Raw genomic sequence first — 12,627 nt, forward strand, 5'->3', positions numbered from 1 at the left:
CTGGCAGGCTACACCCCATGGGGTCACAAAGAGTTATATAATACTTAGCAACTAAACAACAGCAACAACAATGTGTTTGATAAATATCATTAACAAATTGAAATTAATCCAAATTGGGGGATTTAGTCTGAGAGATTCTTGACTTACTAAGAATAATATCAGAGAACTCTACTGGGTACATATCCAGCTGTGTGCTAATATTAATTAGTGTTCAGAATGATGGCACTACAAACTAGTAGGATCTTAGTTCAGTAAAGAATTTCATTGCAGTGGAGCCATTAATCTGATCCCATGGCATTAGGCATTATTATATGAAGATTTTCTATAATAAAGCTTGATGTTTTACAATCATTTTTGACTCCCCAGATAATCCAGTCTTCTGCCTACCTGGATTCCCTAGGCATTTGGACAAACCATTAACTTATAATTATTGTTATCACTGTATCATTGTATCATTATCATTATTGATGTTAATGACATGCACACACACACATATAATCTGTTTTGAAGTGTGAAAGTCCAGGACAACTGCAGAGAAGTCTTTATAAATTGAATTATCAAGGCAAATTATTTAACATTTCACATTAAACATTTCAATTTATCTCTAGTAAAAGACATTTTAAAAACAATACTTCATATGCATGAATTTCCATCAAAAATATTTTAACGGTAGCTTTCCTTTTTAAAGTTTGAGGTTGAAAGGCTCATTCTCACCTTTTTGGTTTTTTTTCTTTTCCTGTCTATTGAGTCTTTATATCATTAGACTTTGATGTTCTGGATAAAAGTCACCAAGTGAGTGTTAGCAATTTGTTTATTATTTTTAATGTCAAAGAGTGAAGCTTTTCATAGTTGAGTAGTTGAGTTAAATAAACCATGCTTTTCACTAAGTAGTTTAGAAAAGTAGTCTAAAAAAAAAGAAATTTTTAAAAAATTACGTATGTTTATAAATAGGCTAGTTGGAGTTGTAGGAAACTCTTTCGAACTAATACATTTTAACACTTCTTGCAAACAGTGGAAACAATGTCAGACTTTATTTTTGGGGGCTCCAAAATCACTGCAGGTGGTGATTGCAGCCATGAAATTAAAAGACGCTTACTCCTTGGAAGAAAAGTTATGACCAACCTAGATAGTATATTCAAAAGCAGAGATATTACTTTTCCAAGAAAGGTCCGTCTAGCCAAGGCTATGGTTTTTCCTGTGGTCATGTATGGATGTGAGAGTTGGACTGTGAAGAAGGCTGAGCACTGAAGAATTAATGCTTTTGAACTGTGGTGTTGGAGAAGACTCTTGAGAGTCCCTTGGACTGCAAGGAGATCCAACCAATCCATTCTGAAGGAGATCAGCCCTGGGATTTCTTTGGAGGGAATAATGCTAAAGATGAAACTCCAGTACTCTGGCCATTTCATGTGAAGAGTTGACTCATTGGAAAAGACTTTGATGCTGGAAGGGATTGGGGGCAGGAGGAGAAGGGGACGACAGAGTATGAGATGGCTGGATGGCATCACGGACTTGATGGACGTGAGTTTGAGTGAACTCTGGGAGTTGGTGATGGACAGCGAGGCCTGGCGTGCTGTGACTCATGGGGTCGCAAAGAGTCAGACACGACTGAGCGACTGAACTTAACTGACAATGCAATATATATCTTGAGTTTTCTTGCGTATTATAACGCATTTCACTAAAGAATATATGAACAGCATAACTAACAAAAGTGTGAAGTTAAACTTTACTGATAATTCTTTTATACTTTCCAGTAAATTCTTGACTGGTAGTTTCAGCTTGGAGGGAACAGTTGCCCAGAGTAACAGATGAAGACCATGGAATAGCTACCCTGGGAAATAGTCATTACCTATATCTAAAATATCACTTCGAAGCAGGGAAAACCAAAACAGTAAACCCAGTAGTGTGCCTCCTACAACAGCTGCCACTATTCACTTGAAGGAGTCAGATTTCAGGGTTAGCACAGAGGCAGAGCCAGCAGGAAGCCTACTCTCAATAATTCTTTCCTGCTGCAGAGTTTTAAAACAATAGAACAATTAGAAATCTTTGCTTATTAGATTTTCCACCATGTCACAGTTTCATTTTCAGGTCAATGTCTTCAGGGAGCATTGTTTACTTGAGGAGTTATTTCAGACCTAGATGATGACATTCTTGCAGAAAAGTCTATAGAATATATTCAGGCTATAATTAGAGATTGACTAGGTATTCTTTAAAGTTACAAGACATCCTTAGGTTTTATAAATTGATAATTTTGGTTACAATTAGCTAGCTTTACAATTGAAGCTTTAATATCCATATAACTAAAAATATAAACCTTGGGATGCAGACTGTTATCAGTACTGGATGCTCCAGAATCATGTCAGACTTCTTCCTCTAAAACCTGCCTATCCACATCTGTTCACAATATTGGTGAGTCTCAACAAAATTTGCTGTAATTTCTGTGATATTTCTCTTGTTACCAAGTCCAACCTCACTCTGCTCACTGCACCATAGGCTGGCCAATAAATCTGAGAGACAAGATGTTGAAGCAAGAAACAAGACTTTATTTTGAAAGCCAGATGACTTGAGAAGATGGCAGACTAATGTCTCAAAAAGACTGTCTTGCTGGGGCCTGAATACCAGGTTCTTTTGTGGATCAAAGATGGGGGAGGTGAGGTAACAAAGTAAAAAGACCATTTTATTCTTGCAGATATCTCCTAGAATGGCACATATAAGGTGGGGGTGGTGGTGGCTGTGTTAGTTTAATTTCCTTACAAATATTTCACAGGTGGTGTGAAATGGAATATCTCCTTGTGAGCTAAACAAAGGCACTTTAATTTAAGGGCCAGGAGGAGGGGAGCAGGGTTCCAGGAGGCAGGCCATTATGTATGCCTAATATAACGAAGGTGGCAAAACAAGAATTAACATCACAGAAGAAGCAGATACAGTATGGAGTCAGAATTAACCTTTCCCCATTACAGTGAGTCTCACCAGCAAGTGCTGTAATTTTTGTAATCTTTCTCTTGCTCTCTTTACACTCAATATTCAAAATTCTACTTCATAAATCAAACTCAAATTTCTTCAGTTCTCTTTACCTTATGATCATTATTTCAGAATAGCCAACATGATTTGTTAATGGAATACTAAATTCAACTGCAAAAAAAAAAAAAAAAAAAAGCACAAGTTAAAAGCTGAGAATTATGCTTTATTTGGTACACAAAACTGAGGACTTAAGCCCAGGCTGCAACCTCTCACCCTTGAGAGACTGCTCAGAAAAGCTAAGGAAGAAGCCAGGATACAAACGGATTTTTGCAACAAAGACTATTTAGTCAGAGTATCAAAAGATTATTGTTAATTAAAGAAAATCAGATATCTCAAGTTAAGGAATTTATCACTTTTATATGTATAGGAAGATGCAAAAGTCTGGGCTCACTGAAATCATTATTTTGATATGACCTTAGCTATCTGGGGCCACTATTCTGTTTTCACATCCTGAGTCTCTTCAGAATACACCACTGGGAATCTCTGCAGAGGTTGACTACTTGATGGCAGGCATCCTATTTCTGTCCTGAGTTCTCTCAGGGTGCATCACTGAGGGGGTTGTAATGTGATGACTTGATGACTGTAACATCGTTTATTTACTGATATAGCGGGCATCATCATTTTTTCATTGGCACTCCAAATGCCTAAATGGTCTGTTGGTCTCCAGTCTTATTCCTCTCAGATTCTCTTTTCCACAGTTAAGCCAGAATGACCTGTTTTAGAAACACACAACAGGTCATGTCACTCACCAGCTTATAGCTATCCAGTCACTTTATTTATTTATTTATTTATTTTTTGAGGCTAATCTTTAATGTGGGGGGTAAAAAAGATTCTAGGTGGATCATGTTTCTTGATTTAATTAGTCTTACACACAAAGTAGCTTTTAGATTTTAAGTGTAAAATAAAGCAATAAAATGAAACAATGCAACAACTATAGACTGTCTGATTTTTCTAGGCTGGATAACACTTTTGAATCTCCATTCTAAAACCACAGTATACGCTTGTTTTTGACGTAGTTTGAAATGTATAAAATTTCATGGTAAAATCTTACTTCCAAGATAAACTTTCCATTTTAAAAACTGTTACTACTGAAAATGTCAAAAGTTATAGAAAACATCATGAAAAACATAAATTCTAAATACACTCACATGGCACACTGGGTGTTGAAGCTCTAGTGTTTGTTTAACTCACCAGTGCTCATTTGTCTTCTGCCCATCAAGCATTCCAGTCACATGACTATTATTTCCACTCCTAGTTTTCAAAAAGACTATCATCTCATCTGCCTTCACATTTGTCTTTCTTTGACAAAAGAATATCCTTGCATTTTATTTTTATCTTTTTAGTTTTGGGTGAATTACTTCTTTTTTTAATATAAATTTATTTATTTTAATTGGAAGCTAATTACAATATTGTATTGATTTTGCCATACATCACTCTTTCATCCTGTTTATATTCTTCCTTAGGTTGATTCCTTCCTGCTTCACAGTTTTTGGTTTAAAAGTTTCTCCTTCCAATTGTTCTGTCTGGATTCTGTCAACAGGACAGCAACATTTTGCTGTAAAAGGCCAATAGTAAATATTTTAATTTTGCAGACCATGTCACATATTTTTTGTTGTTGTTTTACATTGATTGCAATTCTTCTAAATATTAAAAATGTTCTTAGCTTTCAGACCATCCTAAAATTGGTCAGGACAGAAATTGACTAGCAGAGTATATTTTGCTCACCTCTATTCTAGATAATTTTCATATGTATTCTCAAGAGCAGCTTTCTCTTTACTTAAATTAGAACTTACCAACATTGTAGTTAAGAGATTTTTAATTTATGCAGATTTTAGCACCTGTTTACATTTTACCTAGCTTCCCTTTCTACTACTATATGACCATAATATTTTATTAAAACTAAGAGACTTAAATTGGCACAATATTGGCAACTAAATTAAAAACTTTATTGGATTTCACTCCTAAGTATTTTTTCCTCTGTGGTTTCAGGGTCTAACAACAACAACAAAAAAGGAAATATTGCTTTTAGTTATTGTCTCCTTTGTCTCTTCTAATCTGTGACATTTTCTCAATATTTATTTTTAATAACTTTGATACTTTTCAAGAACACTGGTCATATTTTTATGTCTCTCAATTTGACTTTTTTTCTGATGTTTTCTCATTCTTAGACTGTGCTGATGAATTTTCAAGAAGGATACCACAAAGAAAAAGTTTCCTTCTTCTGACCTCATGTCAGTAGGTATATGACATTAATGTATTTTGTTCCCAAGGATGTTAGTCTTGATCACTTGGTTAAGGTAGTGTTTACCCTCTATAAAGTGACTGTTTTTCTTTTCCATTTTCATCCATTTTTTTTTCTTTAGAAGCAACTAAGTCTTGATCACTGGCTCTCCCTTAAAGAGGATGGAAATTGCATATGTTGTCTTTTGAAATCAGTGCTGAACCTAAAGGCTTCCCTGATGGTTCAGATGGTAAAGAATCTGCCTATAATGCGGGAGACCTCACCTTGATCCCTGGGTTAGGAAAAGCCTCTAGAGGAGGGATGCAACCCACTCCAATGTTCTTGCCTAAAGAATCCCCATGGAGGAGGAGCCTGGTGGGGCTACAGTCCATGGGGTCACAAAGAGTCAGACACGACTGAGTGACTAATCAGAGCACAACACAGTATCAATCTTAAAGAGCAGGTAACATTTTTTGATCCTGTTTATTTTTATATACCCAGCATGCTATCAGACACTTGTTGATTAATTTATGTGGAATAATATCTTGGAATATTAGCATTTATTTTCCAAACTATTTTCTCTCTCATGGCTAATATTATAGATATAATAAAATATTTCAAAAGCTTCCATTATTCTTCCTTGGATGACTCATTATTGAGATAGTGCTATTTTAATAAACCATATCAAATGTACCATAGGAAAAGGAAGATTTCATTCAGAATGCCTTCAGAATTTAATATGTGAATCTGAAAATGGAAGCTAAGAGTAGGGTTGAACACATTCAAATAGAGAGTGATTATATATGTCTAGTGGAAATATGGAGGGAAGAAAGAGCCTTCAGCAAGATCAGGCATTTTATGAGAGCAAGAATCATAGGGAAAATGAAATAAATCATGGTTCATTCTATTAGATAACTTTAGAGATGTTTGTTTGTTTGTTTGTTTGTTTGTTTTTTCCCTAACTAGCAGTATGTGACCTAATACCTCCTTTGTTGTGTTTAGTCATTTAAGTCATGCCTGACACATTTGTGACTCTATGGACTGTAGCCCACCAGGCTTCTCTGTCCATGAGATTTTCCAGGCAAAAATACTGGAGTGGGTTGCTATTTTCTTCTCCAGAATGTCTTCCTGATCCAGGGATCAGACTCACATCTCCTGTGTCTCCTGCTTGACAGGATTCTTTACCATTGAGACATCTGAGAGTATCTCTCCTTGATCTTCAGGAAATCCCACCTTTCTCAATAATGATTACACAAAAGTGTATCTTTTAATGGTGATTTTAAGAAATGCTAAATTATGTGTTCAAATAGTTGCTAAGAGAAGGTGACCAAAATAGTAAATAAAGAGATAGATGATTTCTCATTTACAAAATACTAAAAATGCACCCAAACTAACAGGCCAGAAGCCTGAGAATTGATTTATTTCTTTTTGCCACTTCAACTTCCCTATTCAACAAGATCATTGAGACGTCAAGATAAACATTCAAGTCCATTCCACAGCCATAATCATGATGTAGAGTCTTGTATCTTCAGCTGCCTTATTGTGACATCTTATGGTGATCCATTTGGTTTGAACATTGAGTGAGTTACTGCTATCAGACATGGTAAAAATGATACACAGGGAGTATTATGTCAAGCCAAGGAGGGCCAATTTCTATCTTGAGTCCCAAGTAGAAGTAGAAGTAGGTTTCTCTCAATGTGATTTGAAGTTTTCTTTCACTCTGCTATTGCCAGAGTAGATATAAATTTGTATAGTAAAGAGAACTTGAGGAACAGAAATAATCCAGACATATGACATTAAAATTGCATTTATGGGGAAACATATCAATCTTTGTTAAGTGAAGTAGGCCAACGACTTCTGCTGATTATATGTAGAATTAAAATACTGCTTAGAAACTAATCTTTAGAAATGCCCTTAATTAAAAGACTTAAGCATAAGTTTTTATGCATCTATTTTTGTCACTGACTTTACTTCAGAAGCTTAACATGTACTATTTCCTACAATTTTTGCAAAATTTTATGAAACTACTGTTATTACACTTTTTGTGTTAGTCGCTCAGCTGTGTCCCACTCTTTGTGATCCCATGGGTTGTAGCCCACCAGGTTCCTCTGTCCATGAAATTCTCCAGACAAGAATACTGGAGTGGGTTGCCATTTCCTTCTCCAATTACCCTTTTACTTGAATAAAAAATAAGTGAAATAATTGGCTTAAGGTCTCACAACTGGCACATTCTACAGTTCGAATTTGCAGCTAAGCTTACCAAGCTATACATTTGTCCTACAGCACTTCTCATACAATAAGACAAGGCTCAAATCCATACACTTTACAGAATTTTGCCTTATCAAGGCTTATATTGAATGAACACACTTTGGTCATTGACATTTTAATATCTTTTAAACATCTCCAAAATTAGTGAGTCTTGTACAGTGTTACCTGATTTGTCTTCAAATAACAAATGCCATCACATCTCTTTCCTCTTTGAAAACTTCCCATTAACTGTACCATATCTACACTTTCAACTCTGGGCATTTACACTCTTTCATGATGTGGCTCCATGTATTCTTCAGGTTATTCCTGTGTCATGATATAGCTACATTTAATTTCTCTTACTTCCTCATCATAGTATCCTTTCATAACTCTGTGGGTTGCAAATGATGCAAAGTTTCTGTTCTTAAAACTTTCTATTGTAACCTAGAGGGGTGGTTTGGAGAAGGGGAGAAAGGTTCAAGAGGGAGGTGATTTATGTATAATTATGCCTGATTTGCTCAGCCACGTCCTGAGGTTAGCCTCAAGCTTGATCTCACAGATAGATACTATCAGAGACTTTGGATACCACTCTACCTATGTTTTCTTCTCCCTAAGAGACCCAGATGAAAGTAAAAGAGGAGAGTGAAAAAGTTGGCTTAAAGCTCAACATTCAGAAAACAAAGATCATGGCATCCGGTCCCATCACTTCATGGGAAATAGATGGAGAAACAGTGGAAACAGTTGTCAGATTTTATTTTTTGGGGCTCCAAAATCACTGCAGATGGTGATTGTCACCATGAAATTAAAAGACGCTTACTCCTTGGAAGGAAAATTATGACCAACCTAGATAGCATATTCAAAACAGAGACATTACTTTGCCGACTAAAGGTCCATCTACTTAAGGCTATGGTTTTTCCAATGGTCATGTATGGATGTGAGAGTTGGACTGTGAAGAAGGATGAGCGCCGAAGAATTGATGCTTTTGAACTGTGCTGCTGGAGAAGACTCTTGAAAGTCCCTTGGACTGTAAGGAGATCCAACCAATCCATTCTGAAGGAGGTCAGCCCAGGGATTTCTTTGGAAGGAATGATGCTGAAGCTGAAATTCCAGTACTTTGGCCACCTCATGAGAAGAGTTGACTCATTGGAAAAGACTTTGATGCTGAGAGGGATTGGGGGTAGAAGAAGGGGATGACAGAGGATGAGATGGCTGGATGTCATCACTGACTCAATGAACGCGAGTCTGAGTGACCACCAGGAGTTGGTGATGGACAGGGAGGCCTGGCGTGCTGCGATTCATGGGGTCGCAAAGAGTTGGACATGACTGAGCGACTGAACTGAACTGAAGAGACCCAGAGTCTGTTACAACCAAAAAATTAACTAGCTCTCTGTAAACACAGTGGGTGATGAGTTTTAACTTGATACATTACAATATCATCTTTTCAGTTTCTCAGTGAAAGCCTCTGAGAAAACAGTCGACCAGAAAAATAGATGGAAGATGAGCAGTGAAGATTTACATACAGAAAAAAAGGAACTCACAGTTCAATTCCTTCAAATGAAAACTGTGACAAGACAGATTCAAATACCAGACCATACTGCAATGTTTCAGAAACCTCATCCCTTCAGATTATCAGGGAACTAATTAAGACAAGATCTGGTGGAAGTTCTTAAGCAAACTGCAATGAAAAGAGCATAAAGTAATCTGAAGCAGTTGAGTATTTACAGGAAAGGGCTATGAGCAAAACAATGATAATTTAAAATGGAATAATATTAAAGACCAAATTATCAGGACTCAATTTATAAAATCTAGAATATAATAAGTGGAGAAACCACTATACTGTTGTAGGAAACAAGAAGAATAAAAGAAAAGCAAGCCTTGGCAAGGGCCACAAAATAAAATTCTAATTATTGATAAACTGGATGCTATAAGGCATGAGATTCTTGAAACAAATCCAGAGGGAACAGTTCATAATCTTGAAAACCAGGTATGATCCTGGGGTCAGAAAACTGATTCCAGACTGTTTCTCAATTGGCATCTCAGAGTCACATGTTTTATGTATCTGGTGGAAAATCTATAGATGAGAATATTAGTCTTAGTTATGATTTGTTATTAATTACTGTTTCCAAATTACTCAATGGTTAATGACCATTTTGTTCTTTGACCCTGAAGGCCACATGAGTTATAGTTTAACTCCCCACATATTATTTCATTCACAGCTGAAAGTATAATAAAGCTGGCTTGGATTCAGTTTCAGCACCATCACCTTGGAGCGGTGTTGGTCCTCTGAGCCTCTCTTTTCTCTGAATTCTTGTGTCTCGTTTCTCATTTTCTCACCGTATCGTGATTTAGGAAACCCTGCTTGTCAAGCTGGCCTCGACAAAATGCAAAAGCTAGAAACATAGGAAAACTCTTCTCACACGTGTTTGACTTCTAAGAGGTAAAAGAAGAATGTAAAACATGTATCACAGAATAATTAGGAAACAAGTTAATGAATGCTCTTAAAAACATAACCTGGACAAGAGGTCTCAGTTCAGTTTAGTTCAGTCACTCAGTCATGTCCAACATTTTGCGACCCCATGAATCACAGCACGCCAGGCCTCCCTGTCCATCACCAACTCCCGGAGGTCACTCAGACTCACGTCCATTGAGACAGAGATGCCATCCAGCCATCTCATCCTCTGTCATCCCCTTCTCCTCCTGCCCCCAATCCCTCCCAGCATCAGAGTCTTTCCCAAAGAGTCAACTCTTCCCATGAGGTGGCCAAAGTACTGCAGTTTCAGCTTCAGCATCATTCCTTCCAAAGAAATCCCAGGGCTGATCTCCTTCAGAATGGACGTGTTGGATCTCCTTGCAGTCCAAGGGACTCTCAAGAGTCTGCTCCAACAGCACAGTTCAAAAGCATCAGTTCTTTGGTGCTCAGCCTTCTTCACAGTCCAACTCTCACATCCATACATGACCACTGGAAAAACCATAGCCTTAACTAGACGGACCTTTAGTCGGCAAAGTAATGCTTTTGAATATGCTGTCTAGGTTGGTCATAACTTTTCTTCCAAGGAGTAAGCATCTTTTAATTTCATGGCTGCAGTCACCATCTGCAGTGATTTTGGAGCTCAAAAAAAAATAAAATCTGACAACTGTTTCCACTGTTTCTCCATCTATTTCCCATGAAGTGATGGGACCGAATGCCATGATCTTCGTTTTCTGAATGTTGACCTTTAAGCCAACTTTTTCACTCTCCTCTTTCACTTTCATCAATAGGCTTTTGAGTTCCTCTTCACTTTCTGCCATAAGGGTGGTGTCATCTGCATATCTGAGGTTACTGATATTTCTCCTGGAAATCTTGATTCCAGCTTGTGTTACTTTCAGACCAGCGTTTCTCGTGATGTACTCTGCATAGAAGTTAAATAAGCAGGTGATAATATACAGCCTTGACGGACTCCTTTTCCTATTTGGAACCAGTCTCTTGTTCCATGTCCAGTTCTCACTGTTGCTTCCTGACCTGCATACAGATTTCTCAAGAGGTAGGTTAAGTGTTCTGGTAATCCCATCTCTTTCAGAATTTTCCACATTTTCTTGTGATCCACACAGTCAAAGGCTTTGGTATAGTCAATAAAGCAGAAATAGATGCTTTTCCGGAACTCTCTTGCTTTTTTGATGATCCAGCGGATGTTGGCAATTTGATGTCTGGTTCCCCTGCCTTTTCTAAAACCAGCTTGAACATCAGGAAGTTCATGGTTCACGTATTGCTGAAGCCTGACTTGGTAAATACCTTTATGATTATTAGGCAAAAATTAATGCTAAGTAAGCTGTTAAACATAACAGAAGTTAATTTGTTCACAGGGAGTGATGATACATTTGGGAAGCTTGTCCTCAATATATCCAGTTTTGCAATCAACACTAAGCAAATTGTACTTGTGTTTGTTTGTAGCAGATTTTTGGATCTGATAAGTACACAAGAACAAGGCCAGCAACTTCAGAATGCTTACACTTAAGGAAGGAGGAGAATATAAAATTCTTTGTGAAGATATAAAAGTCAAGCCTCTTACATCTGTGTTTAGCAGAGTTCCTGAAATAACTATATTTTAGACAAGCACATGGAAAAATAAAACTATTTAGCAAAAACATAAAAGGCTTATTGAGAAAAGCATGAAGGAAGAGATAAACAGTTTACTGAAAATCTTCTCCACTGCACTGAAATGGTATCACCATTCCACATCAAAAGTCTATGTTTGCATTTGATTCTGAGTTTCTATTTTGTTCCATTGCTCTATTTGTCTATCCTTGCACTAATATGCTATTTTATATTATGACTCTAAAACTATCCTTGGTTTCCAGTAGATGCCTCCATCTTTATTGTCAGGTTGTATTGGATATTTTCCCTATATGTCTCTATAATTCTCAAACAAGCTTATGAATTCACACCTCCACCCTCCCAACACCCCCTCCCCCAAACTCTCAAGATTCTGAGTAATTTTTATTGCTATTGCATTCAATTTATAGATTTAGGACTTATCTTTATAACTTTCACTTTTATGTGTCTATAATGGCCTTTTAGTTATTTCAATTATCTTTAGTTTCTCTCAGTAGCACTAACTAATGTTCTGAGAAGATATTGAATGTCTTTCATAAAAATTATTTTTCTGTATTTGAACATTTTGATGTTATTATAAATGATATTATATAAGCCTTCACATTATATTTTTATCATTAATGTGTGTAAATATATTTTTTGTGTGTACAGAATCTAGAAACCATTAAGAATTTTCAACCAATTATTTTGGAGCGTCCATGTACACAACATGTAATTTATTTTAAAATGAAATGTTTTTTCCTTCTTTTCTATTGTACATTCATTTAATTTTTTCCTTGCTTGTGGCACTAGGGAGAATTCCTGTATCCCATTCCTATTTACAAGTAGAAAGAATTAATATGAACAGTTAAATAAAATATTTGTAGATTTTTGAATATACTCTTATTCAGATAAAGGAACTTTCCTTTTAATCAAATTTTCTAAGCATTTTAACATGAATAATCATGGATTTCAGCTCCATCTCCTGGAGAGGGCAGTATTTACTTACATTTTATTTAATTCTTCCATGAAGAGGATTTGTCCCTTCTCCCCCATTGATTTACTTGTTTAA

Source organism: Ovis canadensis, chromosome 3 (assembly GCF_042477335.2).
Source record: "Ovis canadensis isolate MfBH-ARS-UI-01 breed Bighorn chromosome 3, ARS-UI_OviCan_v2, whole genome shotgun sequence".
Lineage (NCBI taxonomy): Eukaryota > Metazoa > Chordata > Mammalia > Artiodactyla > Bovidae > Ovis > Ovis canadensis.